General features: G+C 50.9%; 1 long non-coding RNA gene across 1 annotated transcript in view; it reads left to right on the top strand.

The window, feature by feature from the left end:
- The window catches only part of LOC137222512 (uncharacterized), a 31,142-nt gene extending 23,683 nt beyond the window's left edge, over nt 1-7,459 (top strand). Inside the window, exon 3 of the long non-coding RNA XR_010942480.1 lies at nt 7,073-7,459. This is a non-coding gene — a long non-coding RNA (uncharacterized lncRNA). The remainder of the gene's footprint in view (nt 1-7,072) is intronic.
- Nucleotides 7,460-17,314: the final 9,855 nt, after the last annotated feature.

The raw sequence follows: 17,314 nt of genomic DNA, 5'->3' as shown, positions 1-17,314 counted from the left end.
TAATAATAATAATGACCACGATGCTGCAGCACTTGCTTTCAGGCCCGTTTTAACTTCACATCAGTCCTATGAAGTGGGCACCATTATCATAGCCATTTCCCACATGAGAAAACTGAGGCACAGAGAGGCTCAGTAACTTGATGAAGATTGCCCAGCAAGGAGTAGCAGAACCAGAATAGAACAACCAAGATAAAAGTCACAGGTTATCTGACCACCTAGGGGGAAGGCAGGTGAGCTTCGAGGTGGAAGATCTCCCAGAGTGGGAGGGAATCCCTGAGGTGCCCTGGGATCATTGTGTTGCGTGGTGATCCCTTTCTCAGGGCCTGGAGCCCCCATCTGTAGCCCACCTGCCAGATATTTTTCCCAGCCAGGGAGTTGGTATCCTCTTAAATGCTGAGACAAATCGCACCCGCTCAAGGTCAGGTGAAACTGACAGAAAGGCCATCCTTTTCTAGTTGGGGGTCAGGAAAGGCTTTCTGTAGGAAGGTTAGGAGAGGCAAGGAAGAGAGTTTCAGGCTGAGGACACATCATGGGCAGAGACCTGGAGTGGGAGAGGGAAGGGCGTGTGGTAAGTTTCCTTTCAGAGAAACACAAATACTCTATGACCTCACTTTTTTTTTTTTTTTTTTTTTGCGGTACGCGGGCCTCTCACTGCTGTGGCCTCTCCCATTGCGGAGCACAGGCTCCGGAACGCGCAGGCTCAGCGGCCATGGCTCATGGGCCCAGCCGCTCCGCGGCATGTGGGATTCTCCCGGACCGGGGCACGAACCTGTGTCCCCTGCATCGGCAGGCGGACTCTCAACCACTGCGCCACCATGGAAGCCCCATCTATGACCTCACTTTAACGTGGATTCGAAGTGGAATGGTGGTTGCCAGGGCCTGGGGGGTAGGGGAAAGGGGGGATGTTGGTCAAAGGGGGCAAACTTCCAGTTAGAAGATGAATGAGTCCTGGGGATGTAATGGACAGCATCGTGATTACAGTACTGTATTGTATACTTGAAAGTTGCTAAGATTGTCAATGTTCTCACCACAAGAAAGAAATGGTAATTATGTGTCATGATGGAGGTGTTAGCTGATGATATATAACTGTACCATGTTATCACAGTTGTACACCTTAAACTTACACAATGTTATATGTCAGTTATATATCTCAACAAAGCAGGGGAACAAAAAGCAACTCAAAACCCCCAAAGTCTGCCTAGCAAAGGTGACATAACCCTCCTGCCTTCCCCCTTGTTTCCAATGAGACCTGGAGGTTCCCTGCTCCCACTGCCTCCCCAACTGCCCCCTCCCCCTCATCACAGCACACACAGATCCCCTGCCCCTCCTCCCCGGTTTGGGGCCAGCTGTTGGAGACATCACCCCTGATCTCAGAGTGATGATCTGAGCGCTGGCCTCAGTTTCCCCTCTGCTGCTGGGACAGACAAAGCTCAGCTGTCCCCCTCTGCCACCCCCAGAATCCGTGGCAGGTGATTTTCTTCAAGCCCAGCACTTTGTGACTTTGACGTAAACTTCAAATGTGGTTGCCTTTCTTGTCCTGCCCTGCCTGGGTCTCGGTGCTGCTCCTGGCTTATCCACATGAGTGGGCGTCATGGGGCCACTTAGAACAGGACCTGGCACCCAGTAAGTGCATAATAAACAGGCTCAGGATGATGATGATGATGTTGGTGATGCCTCTGATTGCCCACATCATTTTCAGCCTGATGGGTGATTGGTCCAGGGATTCTCACCCTTAGCACTACTGACATTTTGGGCTGGAGAGTTCTTGCTGGTGGGGGATAGGGGGATATCCTATGCATTATAGGGTGTTTGGCAGCATCTCTGGCCTCCACCCAGCAGGTACCAGTAACACCCTCCAATTCTGAGGACCCAAATCATCTCCAGACCCTGGCCAGTGTCCCCTGGGTTGGGAGGCAGGATCGGTTGGGTGAGAACCACTGATCTGAGCCTAGGTTGTTTTCTGTCTATACCAGATCCACTAGGATGAGCCGTGTCCCTCCCAGCCCCGGGTTGTTAATTCTTTCAGTATCCTGACTTTAGACGCATAAAAGCCTTTTTCTTCTTCTTTTTCTTTTTTATGCTGAGACAGCCTCTCTCTAAGAGACAGTGGAAGCTGACATACTGGCTGTTACTTAAATGAAGGAAGATCCTTGGTAACTGGAAAACCCCCATCATCAGACAAGCATCAGTGAACACTTAAAATCCTGCCCCACTGGCTCTCCCAGTGACAGCCATTAGCTGTCAGGGACCCGGAGTCTCAGAAAGGCTGGTACCTAGTGCGTGACAGTGTGAGTGTCTGAGTGGCTGCGCTGGCCTTCCTGCTCGAGCTGGACAGACACCCCCAGAACCATGTGTTTGACCATCCCCTGGCCTGTGTGTCCGCCATCCAGCCAGGCTGGACACCTACAGCCTCTGTCTCGCGGTGAAACCCCCTGGCTTGGCCATCCGTGGGAGTCTGGCCTCTTCCAGGCCCGAGTTAGAGGACACACATTTTCATCCACTGATTGGTACATAACCTTGTGTGGTGTGTGTTGCTGTTGAAAGATCCCTTACTTAATATACACTGTTGATTCATTTCCACTGAATTCATGGCCAGCAGCTTTATAACTCCTGTCTGAATCGACCCCATCTGGGACTGTGCACCCCGGGCGCCCTGCGTGGCCGCGAGAGTCCCACCAGCATTGATTCCGTGGTTACCCATACACGTCAGTGAGGCAGCAAATTTGCGGTTGTGGGATCTGCGAATCCTGAGGACAGACTGTGTACTGTTTCAGGTGGTAACGAGTGCTGAGAAGAGACTCCTGGATTGGGGGGATGAAGAGGGAAGATAGGGGTATGTTAGTTTCCTAGGGCTGCCCTAACTAAACGGAAGTTTATTCTCTCACAGCTCGGGAGGCTGGACGTCCAAAGTCAAGGTGTCAGCAGGGCTGTGCTCTTCCTGAAGGGTCCAGGGAAAAATCCTTCCTTGCCCCTCCCTAGCTTCTGCTGGTTGCCTGTGACCCTGCGAGTTCCTTGGTTTGCAGGTGCATCTGCCTCCCTTGTCACATGGCTTTCTTCCCTGTGTACATGTACCCAATTTCCCCCCCCCCTTTTATGATGGATTTAGGGCCCAGTATGGCCTCATGTTAACTTGATGACATCAAGACCCTGTTTCCAAAGAAGATCACATTCACAGGTTCTGGGTGGATGTGAATTTGGTGGGGGGAACCCTATCCAACCTAGTCCATGGGGCTGTTTTAGCGTGGAGACATCGTGGGTGACCTCCTGGAGGAGGTGACATTTGAACGCGACCCGATGGAAGTGCGGGAGATCTGGGGGGAAGAGGCAGAGGGAAGAGCTGGTACAAAGGCCCTGAGGTTGGGCTGTGCTTGACTTGTTCTGGTATCATTCAGAGGCCCACGTGGCTGGAGCAGAGTGAGCGAGGGGGACAGAGGAAGGGGGGTGAGGGCAGGGAGGGGATGGGGGCAGGTGGTGCAGGGCCTTGTGGGCCTTGGGGAGGACTTGGGCTTTTACCCCAAGGGAGATGGGAGCCCTGGAGGGCTGTGGGCAGAGGAGGGACAGGAGACTCCAGAAAAGGACAAAATAGCATAAGAGCAGGCCAGGTCTTGGGTTCCATATCTTACAGAATCCCCGCCGTCATCCCGTGATGGACTCATTTGCTGGCCCCATTTTCCAGATGAGGTCTGGTGAGTTTGATTCACTGCCCCAGGATCGCGCAGCTGCTAACTGTTCCCTGATCGATCATGTTTGATCCATGTGAACTCAGTGAGTTTCTCTGGAGTCACCTGCTGTTTCTCAGGGCCTCCAGAAATGAGTATGGGACATGTGAGACATGCCTAGGGTTCCCTCACCTGCATCTGGGGACCCTTTGGGTGGTCTGAGTTCCTTAGACAGAGTTTTTAAAGGAAGCGGGGCTCCTGCTACAAGTGAGCATTAAAGGCTGCTTGCCTTTGCCAAGGACGCCTGAAGGTCAAATAACACCCGTCTGTTCTCCTGGTGTCAGGAATAATAGATGAAGGTGTTCATTAAAGTCTAACTCCTGTCACGAAATTGGGTCATTTGTAGACACGTGGATGGACCTAGAGACTGTCATACAGAGCGAAGTAAGTCAGAAAGAGAAAAACAAATACCGTATATTAACGCATATATGTGGAATCTAGAAAAATGGTACACATGAACTGGTTTACAAGGCAGAAATAGAGACACAGATGTAGAGAACAAACGTATGGACACCAAGGGGGGAAGGGGGGTGGTGGATGAATTGGGAGATGGGGATTGACATGTATACACTAATAGGTATAAAATAGATAACTAATGAGAACCTGCTGTATAGCACAGGGAACTCCACTTCGCTATACAGTAGAAACGAACACAACATTGAAGAAAAACTATACCCCAATTCAAAAAAAAAGTCACTGCTAATCTGATAAACAAACAACCAACAAACAAAGTCTAACTCCCGTCATTGGTCTTTCTAACGTGGCCGCGTGGCATTCAGTTGGCTGCCAATGCCTGTGATGCCTCTGTTAGAGCCCTGTGGATGGGTACAGTGGCCCGCGCCACGGCCACATGGTGGTAGCAAGAGCAGGAGACACGGTTCTGGGGGAATCTGAGGTCTTGGGTGCAGGAACGGGGGTTTGATCAGAGAGCCAGGAGCTTGAGCAAGGAGCAAGGTGGTGGCAGTGAGGTCTGAGCCCCCTTCCCATGCTTTGGGGATGTTTCTGGTCTCTAACCGAGGGTGGCATGCAGGGCTTTTGTCCTCCACATCCCTTCTGTCCAGGTCCAGTCGAAATGACTTACTCCCTCTGTAGCTTGATGGTCCCCCTTACTCCTCTGGGCTGTCACAGTGGGCATTTAATTGGGGCCTTGGATGCCCAGAGCATGTTCCGTGGAACCAGAGCCAAGTGTGGGGATTAGGTAGAGCTAAATGGGGCCGTTCCGTGCGGGTCTTCTCAGAGCCTTTCATGTGCTCAGAGCTTTCCAGAACTTAGGTGCCCCCCTTGACATTTTTTCCCCTCCGAAGCATTTTTTAGGGGTCTAGGGGGGTCCTGGAATACATAAAGGAAACAGTGCCTTAAACCAAAGGGGAAACTTGAATGGTGGAATTTCAGGCAGAGACTTCTGGCCGAGCATCAAAGATTTCCTGCTTTTCCCCTTCCTCTTCTTCCCAGAACCTGGGCACTGAGAACAAGGCTGGCGTCCCACGGCCCTCTCTGGGGTGGCCCAGTGGGGTTGCAAACTCTGGGCAACCCAGCCAAATTAGGAGCTCAGGATGAGGCTGGATGGGGTCAGTCCAGGCGAGACTGAGGGGCTGGGCTTGTGGGGCTGACCGGGCTCCTGGGGGCGTGGAGACGCAGGATTCCTGAACCCGGATAATGTCTCTTGATGTCTGAGGGTTCTCGAGGTGGGCGTGTCTTCTGGGAAGGCCAGAGAATCCCCTGGGATGAAGCCCAGAGATTAGCTCAGGAGAGAAACATCTGATTCCCCGCGGACCCCTGAGTCCAGGGTCACAGTGGGAGGCCGCAGATTGGCCCCTCTCTTCCTAAAGTAAACACGCACTGCTGGCCAGGCCCCCTCGGTCCAGCTGCCAGGCCTCTGCCCAGCCTCCTTCGGCGGCCCCTCCAGCATGTCAGCCCCTGGCCTTTCACCCTCTACCTCCTTCTGCCCACCCACTCTGGCCTCTCCCAGCATCTCTGGCTGTGGGGACCCCGGGGACTCGGTCACTCCAGGCCTTGCCCCTGTGTGGCCCTGATGGGCACAGTCTAGAAGGGCACAGGGAAGCGGAGGCAGATGCAAAGCTGGCTGCCCCCGGGCTGTTATTATTACTGTTGTTGTTGTCATTGCCAATAAGACAGGAATGCTGGGACATAGTTGAGAACGCAGAGAGAATGCATCATCTCTGGGACATCTTGACCTTGGGGCCCTTGACAGGGCTCCGAGGGTCCGCCCCCTACCTCTGTCTCTGCCTCCCCTACCTCTGGCTTCTCGAGCTGCACCTGCAGCTGCCGTGGGGAGGAGCTTCTCTAGCTCTACTAAGGATGGTTTCCTGCCTCAGCTTCCTGAACCGAGACTAGCTTAGCTATTCCCACCTGGTCTCGGGTCCCAGGACAAGCCCCCTACCTTGCTACCTTGCGCTGATTCTCCACGGGGGAGCGTGTCTGCGAGTCTGCAAGGCAGGGCTGGTGGATTAGGGGAGACAGAGAGGGGTGGAGACAGTGCCCCCAGTGGAGGGCATCCCATGTATAAAAGTGTGTGAGGGTGGGTTAGAGGGAAGGCCAGGGACCCAGGCCGGCTGGAGCGGAGGGCTGAGATGTTTAGGTTCAATGAAGTAGTAAGAGGGAGCTATGCAGGCTCTTTTAAAATGTTTAAACTTATGGTAAAATAACATAACATAAAATTTACCACTATTTTTAAGTGTGCAATTCAGTGGTGTTAACGTACATTCTCAGTGTTGAGCAACCATCACCTCCATCCATCTCTGGAACTTTCTCATCTTCCCAAACTGAAACTCTGTCCCCATGAAACACTCACTCCCCATCCCCTCCCCCAGCCCCTGGCGCCCACCATCCCACTTTCTGTCTTTGCGAATTGGACTCCTCTAGGGATCTCATGTAAATGGGGTCATACGATATTTGTCCTTTCACGTCTGGGTTCTTCCACTTTACATGTTTTTCAAGATTCATCCATGAGGGAGTATGTGTCAGAATTTCATTCTCTTTGGAGGCTGAATAGTATTCCATTATATGCATGGACCACATTTTATTTATTGGGTCATCTGTTGATGGACACTTGGGTTGTTTCCAACTTGTGGCTACTGTGAATAAAGCTGCTATGAACACTCATGTGCAGATACTTGTTTGAGTTCCTGCCTTACATTCCTTTGGGTATATACCTGGGAGTAGAATTGCTGGGTCCTATGGTAACTCTCAGTTTAATTTTTTGAAGAAACACCAAACTGTTTTCTGCTTTACATTCCCACCAGTAACACAAGAGGGTTTCAATTTCTCCACATTCTCACCAATACTTGTTATTTTCTGTTTTGTTTTGTTTTTGTTTTTAATTGCCATCCTAGGGCTTCCCTGGTGGCGCAGTGGTTAAGAATCCGCCTGCCAATGCAGGAGATGCGGGTTTATGCCCTGGTCAGGGAAGATCCCACATGCCGCGGAGCAACTAAGCCCGTGCGCCACAACTACTGAGCCTGCGCTCTAGAGCCCGCGAGCCACAACTGCTGAGCCCGCGAGCCACAACTACTGAAGCCTGCACGCCTAGAGCCCATGCTCTGCAGCAAGAGAAGCCACCGCAACAAGAAGCCTGCGCACCGCAACGAAGAGTAGCCCCTGCTCGCCGCAACTAGAGAAAGCCCGCACAGCAACGAAGACCCAATGCAGCCAAAAATAAAAATAAATAAATTTATAAAAAAAATAAATTGCCGTCCTAGTAGATGTGAAGTAGTATCCCATTGTGGTTTTGATTTGCATTTCCCTAATGACTAATGCTATTACACATCTTTTCATGTGCTTATTGGCCATTTGTATACCTTCTTTGGAGAAAGGTTTGTTCAAGTTCTTTGACCAGTTTTGAACTTTTATTGTTGTTGTCAAGTTGTAAGAGTTCATTATATATTCTGGATATTAATCCCTTATCAGGTATATTTTTTGCAAATATTTTCTCACATTCTGTAGGTTGTCTTTTTGCTTTATTAATAGTGTTTTTTAAAAATTTATTTATTTTATTTTTGGCTGCGTTGGGTCTTCATTGCTGTGCGCGGGCTTTCTCTAGTTGTGGCAAGCGGGGGCTACTCTCCGTTGAGGTGCGAGGGCTTCTCGTTGCGGTGGCTTCTCTTGTTGCGGAGCACAGGCTTCAGTAGTTGTGGCTCGCGGGCTCTAGAGCGCGGGCTCAGTAGTTGTGGTGCATGGGCTTAGTTGCTCCGTGGCATGATGGATCTTCCTGGACCAGCGCTCGAACCCGTATCCCCTGCATTGGCAGGCGGATTCTTAACCACTGCGCCACCAGGGAAGCCCTAATAGTGTTTTTTGATGCAAAAAAGTTCTCAATTTTGATGAAGTTCAATGAATCTATTTTGCCTTTTGTTGCCTGCGCTTTTAATGTCATATACATGAAATTGTTCCCAAATTCAACATCATGAAGATTTCTCAAACTTTTATGATTTCCCCTAATGTTTTCTTCTAAAAGTTTTATAGTTTTAACTCTTTTTTTTTTTTTTTTTTTTTGCGGTACTCGGGCCTCTCACTGTTGTGGCCTCTCCCGTTGCAGAGCAACAGGCTCCGGACGCGCAGGCTCAGCGGCCATGGCTCACGGGCCCAGCTGCTCCATGACATGTGGGATCCTCCCAGACCGGGGCATGAACCCGTGTCCCCTTCATCGGCAGGCGGACTTCCAACCACTGCGCCACCAGGGAAGCCTCTAACTCTTAATTTTAGGTCTTTAAATCCCACGGAAGGTTCTTGAACACGGAAAGTTCAGGGAAGTCCTGCCAAACAGTATCTTGAGACTTCAGAGCACAGGTCACGTGGGAACCAGACTGGGGGTTCGGCCAACCACAAGGCACAGTGTGAGTCAGATATGGATTCCAGGTCGTATTAATAGAAATATGTCGTGGAGAACTTAGGAGGTGATGTTACTGCAGATCCAAGTCAAGAGATGCCTGGGTGGGTGGGGGGAACTGGGTGTGGCTGACATGTTGGCAGCCTGTGAAACCACAAGCAGGATGGCCCAGCTAGGGGGGTGGTGAGGAGTTAAGGGAGGAGACAGAGCAGGAGCCATCAGAGCTGGAGATGGGGGACGCAGGCTGGAGAGGTTGCGTAAGAGAGAGCTGTGATTCTCAAGCAGGAGAGAGTGCTCCCCAGCATCTAAGGGACTCAGCAACAAGAAGCGCAAGGAGAATGAACAGGGCGTCGTTGGGGAGCTAGCCATTTGCCTGATACTCAACCAGCCAAGGGAGCAGGGTCCCATCAGGGAGAGAGTTCGAGGCTGGATGAGAGGATGGGAAGGAGGAAGTGGATCTGCAGAGTAGAAACAGCCTTTCCTTTCCTATTCAGCTATTATTTTTACCGCATAATGTGTCTTTTCTACCGGCTCCTTCCCCGCTCTCCTGAAAAAAATAAGGTATAATTTACATATGGTAAAATCCAATTTTAGTATACGATTCTGATTCTTGGCCAATGCATACAGTTATGCACCCACCACGTCAATCAAGATGCGGAATATGCCCCCATCCCCAGCCTCTGGCAAGCACTGATCTGTTCTCCGTTACTACAGTTTGCCTTTTCCAGAATATTGTACACATGGAATCATATAATATGTAGCCTTTTGTGACTGGCTTCTTTCACGAAGCATAATGTTTTCGATGTTCCTGTGTAGTATGTATCTTAATTATTTGTATGGTTGAATAATATTCCATTGTATGTATATATGTATATATATATGTATGTATTTTTTTTTAATCTATTCATCCACTGATGGGGATTGTGATGTTTCTGCCTTCAGTTATTGTGAATAATGCTGCAACGAACATTCCTGGGCAAATATTTGCTTTAATACCTGTGTTCAATTCTTTTTGGTATAATTTCCGGGTCATATGGAAACTCTATGTTTAACATTTTGAGGAACCGCCAAACTGTTTTCCAAGCGGCTGAACCATTTTACATTCCCCATGGCAGTGTATGAGGGTTACGATATCTCCACAGTCTTGCCAACGCTTGTATTTATTCGACTTTTTGATTCTAGCCATCCCACTGGGTGTGAAGTGATATATCACTGTGGTTTTGATTTGCAATTCCTTAATGACTAGCGACATTGAGCATCTATTCATGTTGGCTGTCTGTTTATTTTCTTTGGAGAAATGTCTGTTCAGGTCATTTGCCCATTTTCAAGCTGATGGATGTGCTTAAAACAAATATGCTGGCTCTTCCTTTGGCCACTCCAAACCAGCCCTCAACAAATTCCCACTCCTGTGTCTTCCCCATGGCCCCATCTCCATCCCTGACTCTCCTCCAGCACCCGGGGGACCAACAGCCCATCTCGACCTATGAAAGCTTCCTCATATTCCCCTTACACTTGCAGGACTAAGAAAGACCCTCAGGGACCCTTCCTCAGCACAGGTCTGCACCAGGGTTGCCTTGCTGGGCCCACTTTAATAGAAAAATGACCTGTAGCTTCTGTGGGAAGACAAATTTTCTCAACATTATAAAAATTTTCATACATACAGAAAAACGGAAAGAATTGTACACTGGCCTGCCCACCCTTAGATTTGACAATTAACATCATGCTATATTTGCTTTATCAGATATGCCTCCCTCCCTCCCCCTCTCTCTCCATCCATCAATCCACATTATTTTTAGGATGCGGCCATCAGCACCCGTTACCCCGAAACACTTCAGCATGGACATCGCTACCTAAGAGTTCAATATCTTATGTTTCTTTGCTATTGGGGAAGTGGGTGAAACAGGCAAGAAACAGACAAGTCTTCTGTGTACATCCCCTGACTTTGGAGAGGTGCAGACACCCGTGTAATCCAACCTCGATCAAGATATAGAACATTAACGTCATCCCCAGAAAGTGGAAGCAAGGCAATTTTAAGTTATCTGCCTTGCTAGATATTAAAATACCTTTCATCACCAACCCCCCAAACAGGGTCATACAAACTTCCTATTTCCCTCCTACAGATAGATGTTTCGATCCCAACCCTGAATCGTATATCTCATTCCAATCCCCTGTTGATAGACATTCAGGTTAGCTCATGCTTTCTAGAAACTTGTCTATGATGGGGGGATGGGACGGGAAGAGGCAAGGCAAGAAAGGGATTCTCAGGACGATGGAGAATCTCTGAGGCTAAGGGGGAAGAGTCAGTGGAGAGGAAGAAGGGAAGGCTGAGGAGCAAGGTCCTTGATGGCAAAACTTGTTCCAGCCTCAGGGCCTTTGCACCTGCAGGATCCCTTGCCTCGTGTGCTCTCCCCTGGCTTTCTGAACTGTGAGCTCCACCGTCCTTCAGATCTGAGCTCAAATGCCACCTCCTCAGAGAAGACGACATCCTGGCTACAATCACTTGTCTTTTCTCGCGCTGTCCCCTGTTTATTTCTTTGGTGGCCCTTACCTCAATCTGTCGTTATGATTTTTGTCTCTTCCTTGCCCATCGAGCTCCCCTCTCTCCCCTAGAGTATTAGCTTCAATAGGGCAGAGACGATGGTTGCTTCTTCGTCCCCGTATCCCCAACACTGGGTCTAAACACAATAAGAATTCAACACATGTTCATTCAAGGAATGAATGGCTCCAGGGGTTGGGGCGTGGGGACCAGTGGAGGCATCGAGGCGCTCCGTACAAGGTCTCTAAAAAGTCAGAGGTAGGTTTAGGGGTCCCTGATCTGAGCCCAGCGGGCTGGGGCTCCTCTGGTTTAAACCAGGTTCTCTAGATGGATCTGCAAACTCAGCTCTGTGCCACGCCCGCTACTTCTGCCCAGATGGATGGTCAGGAAGGGCAGTTGAGGGCTTGACTTGCTTCAAAGCCCCCTCTGACCCTGCAGGATCCAGTGAGGCTCAGGGGTGCGTATTGTGCGTGGGGAGGCGGCGGCGACTCGGGGTCCACACCTCCCCTTCTTCCTGGGCAGCATCTTGCGGGCCGAGGCCCAAGGGAACCTGAGCTGGTGGGCAAGGCCCGCGCGCCCTTCCGGCTGCGCCAGGTCCTGCACTCGGGGTGGCTAGGTGCTCTCAGACTGCACCGCAACGCGGACGGATGCCTGCACTCTGCGCAGGCCGTGGGGCGCGATACGTGCAGGGCAGGACGCGGGGCAGGTGCGGGCGTGGCCTGGGAGGGTCCGGGAGCGGCTGAAAGGCAGAAGAAGTTCCGGGAGCGGCTGAAGGGACCATGATAGCTAGGTCGAGCCGGGCGTCTTCGCCAGCCGGTGCGTGGCCAAGTGCATCGCACCCCGAAGCTGTAGGTGACTGGGCGGGGCCTAGGCTGGAGTGGGGAGGAGCCATTGGGGGTGAGGGGGCCACAGTTCGCCCTTCTTGGAGGCTGGAGGGGTGGGGTGGGGCTGGCTGGGGTGGGGCCTGGAAGGAGCCCTAGGAGGCGAGGTCTTCAAGGTGGAAGGTCTTCTTGCAAAGCTTCAGTGATGCCTTGGTGCTGACTGTGCACCTGTCCTGGAAGGCTATGTTGTACTTGAGGCCGGGAGGGGGCAGGGCTTGGGCTGAGGGAGGAGCCTGAGGGGACCCCGGGGTCCAAGGAGGATGGGAGGCAAGGACGGGGCGGGCGATAGGGAAGGCTGGGCTCTTCTGCAGCCTGCCCTGTGCCACGGTGGGCGGCTACCTGCCTCAGACCTGGAAGCTGGAGAAGCACAGGGAGCCGGGCTCGGATGAGGGCCTGGGTTGATGGGAGAAGGGATGTAAAGACAGTGGGGTCTCAGCAGCCTGCCCCACGTGTCCTGGGGGCGCCAGGGTGAGGGTGCTATGGGGACACGGCGATTGAGAAGGCACAGAAGATGGGAAGGGGGGTTGTGTGGCCGCGCCCTCGGCCACACCAGCAACTCTCCTGGGTCTTCCCTCCCCAGGGCGAGGCGCTGGACCTGGCCACCATCAGCCCGGATCCGAGGTGGGTGGCCCGGAGCCGCTCACGCACGGTTGCCCTGGTAAACAGCAGCCTGATGCCCTAGGAGGCTGAGCTCAAGTTCTCCAGGGCGCAGACCGAGGGCTCTTCCCTGCCTGGGGTGTTGGGGCGAGGGGCTTGAGGAGGTGAGCGCTGGGGGCCAGGAGTCTGGGGGCTGAGGGTGGGCCTGAGTGAGGGGGTGTGCTTGTGGGAAAGCCAGCCGCGGAGGCACCTGGCGGTAAGCAGCACGCGTTTACGATTGTGTTAGCCATCGTGTGCGTTTGCGGCTGTGCGCGGGAATGTGTTTAGGGAAAAGAGGCGCAGTGACTAGGAAGCCTGGGAATTCAACTGTCTGGGTTCGAGTCCAGCTTCTAAGGACTGTGGGCCTTGGGTGCGTGGCCCAATTTCTCCCTGTCTCCGTGTCCTCTTTCATCGGGGATTATTCACTCTGCAGATACTTGCCGACCACCCACTGTGCGCTGGGCACTGTTCTAGGCACTTCAGGCACAGCAGTGAACAAGACAGACACAAATCCCTGCTCTGGTGGGTCGTGCTGACAATAGAGATGAGGAAATAAAAGTATACAACATGCTAGATGAGGAAATCAACGTATGCAATATGCTCGATGGTGTTAAGTGCTGTGTATGTGCATGCGGGGAGGGGGGTGACATTTGTGGGTAAAGAATGGAAGGAGGCGAGGCGAGAGCTGTGCAGTGCTTCAGTGGGGAGAACCTCTTTGGCAAAGGGAGGAGCACATGCAAAGGCCCTGGAGCAGGAATTTACTTGGGGAGTTCATGTGACAGGAACAGAACGAGCAAGGGGGAGAGAGAGAAGAGGTCAGGGCAGGGAGGGGATGGGCCAGGTCATGCAAGGCTCTATGGGCAAGGATGGGGGTGGCTTGCGCTTTCACCCTGGGAAGGTGTTGGAGCAATTCCCCTGCCTGCTGTGGGAATGAGGATAGCATCGACCCCAAGGAGTTGTTATAAGAATTATATGAATTACTATGTGTAGAGTGATCGTACCCTGTCTGATGCATACGGCACATGCATGAAATATTGGGCTATTATTATATGTGGCGGACATGTGTGTCTCGGGGTGTGTCCATGCTGCAGCTGAGCGGTGGCTCTTAGTGAGTTTGTTGTTGTGAAAGAATCTCTCTAAAGCTATTAAAAAAACCCTGCTGGGTGTTTGAAAGCCCTGCTGGGGTTACTGCTCCCTGGCTGGGACAGGCTCTTTTGTGTAACAGCTGTTCTCCAGATGTCAGCTGGGGTTACTCAGGCCTCGGAGCTTTGGCGCCTGCCTCACTCCCACGACCTGCGGGAAGCCCAGCGCCCTCCCCGAGATGTCTGTAAATTCCCAGGGCCTGTGTTCTCATGCTTGCTTCTTGGCCTGAGTTCCTGCCCGCTGAACCCTCGCTCTTACCCACCTTCCCGGGGCCAGCGCTTTGGGGAAACCAGTTCTGTTTCCTCGATTTTCCCCGGGCCACCCACACGTGAACTTTGCATACTTACCTGCGGGTGCCCCCCACCCCCATGCCCCCCAAGATGCGGTGCTCTCTCTAAGGTCCTGCCATCCCAAAGGCTTTCGCGTTGTTTGAGTTTCCGTAAGATGTTGCTTGACAAAAATTCCACCGCCCAGAGGAAAAGTTTGCATACTCGCACCACATAGCAAACTTTATGACCAGCTTAGAGTGAACTGGGCTGTCCTGGGAAGGGGGGATCTCGCTCAGGGACACCTGAGGCCAGTGGCTGTGAACAGCTGTAGGTGCTTCTGACGTCAGGCTGGCGTGCAGATTTGGAGGCAAGTAGGAGGACCTGTTGGCTGTGGGAACTCAAGGCGGGGGCAGATGGGAGCTGGTACAGAACGGAGAGGAGGCTGGGGGGTGAGCAGTTGTGAGAGACAGCAGCTCATTCTGGGGAAACATCAAGCCACCAGAAACAGTTACAGTGAGTCAGACTCCCGGAAAATTAGGCAAGGCTGCTTCAGACAGAATTCGCTGTAGACTGTTTTGGTAGTTCCTGTAATCATCACTAACTGCTTTCTCAGGGTGTGGATAGGTAGGGCTCAGGGGTTAAAGCTATAGCAACAGAACCTTGCCTGGGGCAGGGTGAAAGCACGCCCCCCACCCCGGGCAGGTCGTGACTCAGTGGGACAAGCCCATAACTGGTCTAGTTCCAAGATAAGGGCACAGGGTGTGTTAGAAAGAGGCATTCCATTCAAGCTTGGAATTAAGACCAGGGTCACGCTTAACCCTGACCACAGTTCAGTACCGCTGCGTTATGGACCACATGGTCCCTGAGACTGTTCTCTGTAAGACTTGCACGGTTTCTGCACAATTGTAATTATAGCATTTGGTATCAACTTGAATAGGAACTTGATTCCTGGAATAGGTCTTCTGGAGGATATTATACAATGTTTCTTAACCTTTTCTGGATCATAGACTCATTTGGGAAGTAACTGAATTTAAAGACCACCTCCAATCCATTGCCCTCAACTCCCCCCCTCAAAATATATTTACCCCCAAGATTGTTTTGGACAGTTATATGGTATCATAGCTGTTCATTCCAGGTTAGGAACCTTTGGTTTTAGTTCAGCTCTCTCATTTTACACGAGATGAAACTGAGGCATAAGAGTGTAGCGCCTTGCTCAGGGTTACACAGATAATAAGTGATAGAGCAGGGTGTCAGTCCAATGTAGTAATTAATTGTAGACTCAGCCTAGATGCAAACCCTGGCTTCATCCCTCACAAGCAAGAGATGTAAATCTCCTCATGCCTAGGTTTCCTCATCTGCAAAATCAAGATAATGATTGCAAGGTAAAAGTATTTTTTTTTTAAAGTGGAAACACAAATTGATTCCTTAGCCTGTACTTCTAGCTTAAGTGGAAGTTTGAGCCAGATGAAGAATTCCTGCCACCTAGTGGATGGCAGGATGAATAAATTATAGGATGAATAAATTAGAATTTCTGGCACTGAAACTTACACATTGACCACACCAATGTCTTTGTGTGGTTATTGTTAAGAGAGTTAGTGGCTGCACGTTAGAGAGCTTGTGTGTCTCCTTTCAAAGAGACTGTGTTTCAACATTGTAGCAGTTAGCCTTTGCTGTGTAACAAACTACGCTAACGTGTAATGGCTTAAAAGATGGTCATTTATTAACACTTGATTCTGTGGGCTGGAGATTTGGGCTGAGTTAAGCTGAGTGAAACATCTGTTGGTCTTTCTTGGGGTCACTCATGGGACTGCAATTAGCTGGTGGGTGGGCTGGGGCCAAATGCCAGATGATCATGGAGGGCTCCCTGCATGTGTCTGGTAGTCACAGGCTGTTGGCTAGGGTGCCTTGGTTCTCCTCCATGTGGTCTCTCCAGCAGGTTAGCTTGAACTCATGTCCACCGTAGCTGCAGATTTACCAGAAAAAGCAGAGAGCCTGCTAGCATTTTTGCTCCCCATTGTGTCATGTTTGCTAAAGTTTCATGGGCCAAACAAATCACATGGTCAAATACAGATTCAGGAGGAAGAGAAACAGAATCCATATCTTCTTGATGGGGGAGCTACCAAATATTGTGGCAATTTTCCCCCTTCAATACCCCACACGCGTTTGCTGGTGAGTGACTGGGCATTGAGTTGTCAGTTTAAAACTTAAAGGGTTTGATGCTAAGAAATGTTTTCACTTCTCAAAAGAAGCGAACTTATGGTTAGAGACCATAACCTCCAGGCTAGCCCATCAGTCTAGTTATGGAAATTGACCTCTTCCTTATGGGACATTTCTCTTCCTTACCTGTCTGTACTCCCCCCGTCACTTCCCATCTATCCCATCACTTTCACCTGCCTTATGGGCTAAGTAGACTACTGTGGGCTAGCTTGGGAACTATATAGCTTTTCCCTGCATTGTTTTCAGTAGAATGTGCTGTTCAGGAATGGAGGGATGGTCATGGCCACCCTCTTGTCCCCTGCCATGGTGATCTAGGGACTGTTTCTCTCTTCCGTGGCTTAAGAAAGGGCCCACTGGCAAGGTGGGCTCACATCTGTCTTATCCACCACTTGCCTTGGAACAGTGCCCGGCACATGGCTGACACTTGATAAGTGAATGTCTGCAGGCAGGACCCAAGCCTTATCCGAGAGTTTTCACTTCTGAGGGTGTCCGCTCTCACATCATCCCAGTGGCTATTTCCTGTTGCCCGCCATCCTCCAGCCCTTCTGTAACTGTGTGTGTGTGACCCCTTAGCAACTGTTGGTCAGCTGTCCACGATGTCCACAGGCTCCCACAGGACAAGCTGTCCACCCCCTTCCATTGGACATCTTCACTTAATGCTAGACTCCACACTTGCACCAATGGCTCAAAACCAAACTATTTAAAAAATATATATATTTATTCATCTGGCTGTGCCGGGTCTTAGTTACAGCATGTGGAATTTTTTTTTTTTTTTTTAGTTGTGGCATGCAGGATCTAGTTCCCTGATCAGGGATGGAATTTGGGCCCCCTGCATTGGGAGAGCGGAGTTTTAACCACTGGACCACCAGGGAAGTCCCCATAGCAAACTCTTTTGTGAGCTATGTCAACTAGTTTCACTGTGGGCTGTAAGTATGCAAGTGTTTGACTAAGTTGGTTTGTATGTGTTTTCTCCGCACTAGGGTGCCACCTTTGAGGGGTTTCATTCACAGCAGAAACACGGTCGATTTGTCTATTTATTTTGACTACTTTCCAGCAGAGGGCAGTCA

Source organism: Pseudorca crassidens, chromosome 3, assembly GCF_039906515.1.
Source record: "Pseudorca crassidens isolate mPseCra1 chromosome 3, mPseCra1.hap1, whole genome shotgun sequence".
Classification (NCBI taxonomy): Eukaryota; Metazoa; Chordata; class Mammalia; order Artiodactyla; family Delphinidae; genus Pseudorca; species Pseudorca crassidens.
Note: the sequence above shows the minus strand (reverse complement) of the source record. Positions and strands in the feature narration are given on the sequence as shown.